We start from the raw sequence: 5,907 nt of genomic DNA, 5'->3' as shown, positions 1-5,907 counted from the left end.
TGTGTTGGTATGTTTTGTCTAGTCGAAATGTTTCTGGGGAGCCAAGTGTGCTCGTCCACTGAACAGTGAACAAAATGGTTTTTCATGAATAAGCTGTTCACTGTACATATAATCACCATGATCTTGTACCTGTAAGCTTTCTTGAGAACTTAGCTGGATCGTTTTTATTTCTCACAATGCCTATATCTAAAAGTTCTTTTTACATATGTTCACACTGAGAAGTCCTCATTAAAAGCCCATTTGGTGCTTTTCTCCCATCTTCCTCCACACGATGAGTAATTTTCCTACGCTCTATTTTTAAACTTGGCAACTCTTAGCAAAAACCATGGACAGATTTCACAGTGTATATCCCAGCTTATATAGGCCATACATCTCAGTCATTGCAAGACACAGAGAGTGATTACAATAGATAACAGAACTCTGTATATCACTGGTAGATTACTCAGCCATTGGTCCTTTAAGAACCATGGAATTAGGAAAATTTAGGGGATGCCATTTGTTTAGGAGCTGTTAGAGCCTTTAGAGAGATAACCTTAGTCTGTTCTTATACTTACTTGTGTTGAACACAGTACTTACACTGTGTTGAAGTTGATGGATTCACCAGGTCATAATGTTCTTGAAAAATAACTGTGACAGTCTCAATTATCTCTGGGCATTAGAGAACATAAATAAATCTCAGAATCTTGATTCTGTTTAGGCTGGATCCTTAAAAACTGAATTCCGGAGATGGCATACATGCAGGCCCAAACACAAACCCTGGAACCGTTTGAAAATTTAAATAACAGGGAGCTTTAGAAACTGGATTTTGTGTGTGCGCGTGAAATTAAGGTGGTAAATTTTTCTTTTTTTTTTTGCATTCTTTTCTGTCCATGTTCTGTATTAATAAAATAGACACATCTGAAATTTTCATTTAAGAAAAAGATCAGGATGCCTGGGTGGCGCAGTTGGTCGAGGGTCCAACTCTTGATTTTGGCTCAGGTCGTGATCTCAAGGTTGTGAGATCGAGCCCTGCGTCAGGCTCTGCCGTCAGTAGTGGGGTCTGCCTGAGATTCTCTCTCTCCCTCTCTTGCTGCCCCTCCCCTGGACACTCTCTCTCTCTCTCTCAAATAAATAAATCTTAAAAAACAAAAAAAGAAAGAGAGAAAAGGATCTTTAATCTGTAGCACTATGATGTGTTTACTCTGCATTTGTAGCCGTTATTATAAGACATTCTAAGCTGTTCCAGGAAATGAGTTTTTCTCTTAGAGGAACCTCACATAAAGGCAGGCCTGGCTCTCCTGCCCACGCTGTAGTGGGGACACTGGTAAATTTTGCATATGTGGAGGCAGGTGTCGGGGATGGTAAATGAGAGCTTTGGTACCCATGTCCTGTGGGAAGAGGAGATATGATTGCTGTCCCCGAATATCTGACGTGCTGTCGCATGCAGGAATACTTATTTGGTGTAGCTACGCAAGGCACTACGAAAATCAGTCAGTTGGACCGCCTGGGTGGCTCAGTCGGTTAAGGTCTGCCTTCGGCTCAGGTCATGATCCCAGGGTCCTGGGATCGAGTCCCACATCGGACTCCTTGCTCAGCGGGGAGTCTGCTTCTCTCTCTCCCTCTGGCGTTCCCCCTGCTTGTGTGCTCTCTCTCTCACACACAAATAAATAAATAAAATGTTAAAAAAAAAAAAGTCAATGAAAGTTCTACAAAAGCAGACATTAAGTCATTGAATGAAACCTGTCTAAGAGCAACACAGAGGAGGTCACCTCGTTGAAAAGTGAGCTCCCTGTCTCTGTGCCGTTCCCTCCTTTGTGGTTGATGGGACTCTGCTTTGGGTAGGGAATTGGACTGGATTCTTCAAAGAGCGTCGAGTCCTGGGATTCTATCATAAGTACTGTTGCTACATTATTGTAAATGTTGGCTGCGTCAAACAATGTGGATGCGACAAATTGGTTTTGGAAATTTTACTTCACTGACTTGGACTTCGCGAAGTTTCCTGTGATGTGTTTCCACAGCTAACCTCATAAAACGCTTTTGAGGTGGGTAGGGATGAGGAGGTATTTTCTTCTGGTAGCATGTGCAGAAACAGTATCAGGGGAAATGGGAGCTAGACCCCTGGCACTGTTGCCTCAGTCGGGACCACGTGCTTCTTGGGAAGCACCTCACCTCACTGAACGTGGTTTCCGTGTTTAAAGAGAAAGTACGCTGTTTTGGTTACAACGTGGCTCCTGAATGCAAGCCAACCACTTCATCCGGTGTTCAGTTGAGTCAACAGCAATGCTGTCCAACGCTGGGGCATAGTGGGGGGGAGGGGTAGGATTGGCAACACTGGACTTAGTAAGAGAAGAAGTGTGGTGCGTCAGGCTCCAATATTGTGCCCTCCTCAAGCATTTTTCAGGTGGTTTTGATGATACTTGATTTTTGCTTCCTGACGATACTTAAGAACCTGACTTCACCATATTTTACTGAAGGTGGGGTTTATAATTGTTGGGAAATGTTGTCCAGGGCCCAAGAGCTCCTTCAGAGCCAGAGTGAGATCCAGAATCCCATCTTCCCGAATCTCAGCCTGTGCTCTTTTTCACCACATTGTGCCATGACAAGAATCCCAGAAAATGGCCCTAAGGCTGCACATTTGCTGATCACACAACGGTTCCTAATGTCCTAAAATTCAGTTTTATATTTATTATCAATGATTGCACCCCTTTAATGCAAGCTGCTGTGGGGGGATATAAATATCACCACTTTGTAACCTCTAGATACCTTCCTTATAATAGAGCCACCCCAGCTTGGCAAGGAATTCCAGAGTTTCAGATCTGTCAGAGTTTAGGGCACACATTTTTGGACACTTCAGATTGGTAGTCCGCATTCGCCTCACTGGGTATGTCATAGAGAAACAGCTGATTTCTTGGTCTCAATCTCTTGTCTTTGTTCAAGGCACGGTGTCCGTTTCCCTCATTCTCAAGAATGCACCCTTTTGATTTTATCCCTATTTAAGTCTACCTCTAACTTGACAGCATAGCTGAAATTTCTTATATAATCCAAAACATGGGGCTGGTGAAGGGAACCAGATTCTTATGAGGTGAGGGACACCCAAGCGGAAACATAAAGAGGTTTGAGGTGGGGCGATGGGTCAGGGAAATCAGTGGGGATGCAGTTAGTGGGACGCAGAACAAAGCCCAGAACTTGCCTTTGTGCTCTGGCTCTGGCCTGCCTTTCCTATTTCCTCTAGTGTCTCCGTGTTGACTTGCCCCTCACCAGCCACTGGCTTCCCTCCAGAGCCTTTCCAATACCCTGCTCTCCCCCTACACAGCACTTGGCAGGTTATGCCCTCTGCCCGGAATGTCCTTGTTTTTCTTCTCCACCTGGTTAATTCCTACTCAGCCTTCAGATTCCAGGTCAATTGTCCCTTCCCCAAGGCCGCCTTGTAACACCTGGAACACCATGTACCTTTCCCCCGTAAGACGAATCGCAGGTGCCCCTATAGACCTAATGGTGTGATTCCTTGACTCACACCTGCCTCCCCCACTAGCCCGTAATTCCATGAACTAGAGGCCATGCCTACATCTTTTATCCCCAGTATGTGCCCAGTGCCAAGTGTAGAACCTGGTATACAGGGTTGAGTCTTCAGTAAGGGAGTGTTTGCAGAGTCTGTGAGCATCAGTACCCTTAGATATATTTTAAAAAAAAAAAAAAAAAGGAAAGAACAGTGAGAAAGTACATTTTCTTCCAGCTGGGGAGGATCAAAGAGGAAGTGGCATTTGCAGGCTGAGTAGGATTGGAGGTGGCAGAAGGAAGGAGAGCATTTTAGGAAGTCTGAGCAGAGCCAGAGAGGGAGAAGGCACAGGGCCAGTGAGACCTGGGGAATAAGGTTATTTCACCTATGTGAAATATAAGCCATGTTTGTCTGTCTGTCAAAATCACTAGAATTAAAGACATATCCGACAATCCATCTATCCAACCAGCCATTCACCAGTGTTCACTGGGGACTCTGTATAAGCCAGTCACTGTAGTAGGTACAAGGGATATAGGCTGCCTCCTGAGTACACATATTTGAGGGGGCTGGTGAAGTTTTCTGAACCATCAAGGCCAGTCTCAGTCACTGTTGGCCTCTGGAATGGTGTCCACAGTACCCTGACTGGCCTTATGGCTTTTGTAGTCTTCTGGGACCACGGTATGTAAACAGAATCCTGACACAGTCATTCTCTGTCCTGTGACACTGTTTATCTTCTTCATGACATGGATTACTATCTGAAATTATTTATTGTTTACTTGTTTATTGTCTGTCCCCTACCCCTGCCTCATGGGAGTGCCTTGCCTGTCTTTTTCACTGCATACTGCCAAAATGCTGATTGGTGAAGATTTGTTCAATGAACAAATGAATTGGTTCTGGAGGGAACCCTTCTCAGGAGATCTGATTTAGAGCAGGGCTAAGGAATAGCTCCCTCTCTGTTGACTGACGAAAATAAGACTTGGAGGAATCCCTCCAGTATGTAGAATAGAGAAAAGAATCTTTAGGGTGCACCATGTGGTCTGAATGTTCTTTTTTCGATGATGGTTCTTCATAGTCGATGCTGGTCCTCCCCCAGATAGCATAGGTGCTGCAAGATGGCAACTGGGTTCATAGGTAGCCCTGTGTCCCCAGATGGTAACAAACTCTTCTGAGATTACCCTAAAGTAGTGATTCGCAAACGTTGGTGGGAATCATGATTGCCTGGGGAATTTGGTAAAAATACAAAGGCCTAGGACCTATCCTACTTCAGCAAGCCCTTGCATCTGTGTTCTCTATCAGCTCTCCAGCTAATTCTGATACACACCAGAGTTGGAAAACTGCTGTGTATGGCTGTATTTCTCAAAGTCAGTTCCATGGAACACCAGTTTCTCAGAATGTTAATAGTTAAATGAATGAATGATCACGTTAAACATGTTTCCCTACAGCAGATGGTTTAGAATCATTACAATGCAAATGGACATTGTGACTCTCCTAGAGGGGAAAAAGTATACAAATGCTTCCCAAACTTATCTGACCATGGAACTGTTTGGGTCTAGGGAGCATGCATTAACGTCTTTTGTGACTATAAGAGTAGTTAGTGTTCAGAATATACTTCAGTAAACACTTCAAAAGTACAACCACTGGGCACCCCTCTCCTCAGGAGAATTTCACACACTCTATCTTAAAGTAACTCACAGTTAACAGCTGGAGAGGCCGATTTTTTGGTTATTTTTGAATTTACCTAAAACCTTGTTTCTTAAAATCATCTGTGACCAGCAGTTTCCAGCATCACTTAGGAGTTTGTTAGAAATGCAGAATCCCAGGTCCTTCCCCAGAGCTATTGAACTGGAATCTGCATTTAATAGGATTTCAGGACGATTCATTTGCACCCATATAGAGAAATTGTTCTTAATCAGGGGTACAGAAATATGTGGAGAGCAATTTAATATGCAATTACTGGCCCACTTCTCACCATCCCTTATTCGAATTTCTGGTTGACTCTTGTAAAGAGAGAGAAGGGGAGAAAGTGCCCCTAGGCAATACTCATATACTGTAGATGTTCCCTTTTTCGGCTCAGATTTTCCCAGGCGGGACTGCTAGCTGAGAGAGTCAGGGATAGTAGTCCTCTATCTTTAAGGATACCCAGCAAAAAGCAAACACTTACTGAAACTTAAAGTGTTTCTCAAGCAATAAATTATGTAAATTAATTTATTGGATATGAGAGGGAGAGAGAGAAAATTGGTTGTGATTCAAATTAGTTAGTGCAAAAATTGCTCAGGACTTTATCGTTGTTTAAGCAAACTAAGAGTGAAGCTCAAGGTTATCCTGTCCTATTCTCAAGAGCTTTCACCTCCATGTCTGAAATAGTCTGCCAAGTGTACCACCCAGTGGATCATCCAGGTAATCATCCTCTTTTTTATTTATTTTTTTGTTCA

This window comes from Ursus arctos, unplaced genomic scaffold, assembly GCF_023065955.2.
Source record: "Ursus arctos isolate Adak ecotype North America unplaced genomic scaffold, UrsArc2.0 scaffold_7, whole genome shotgun sequence".
Lineage (NCBI taxonomy): Eukaryota > Metazoa > Chordata > Mammalia > Carnivora > Ursidae > Ursus > Ursus arctos.
This window is presented reverse-complemented; position numbering follows the sequence as displayed.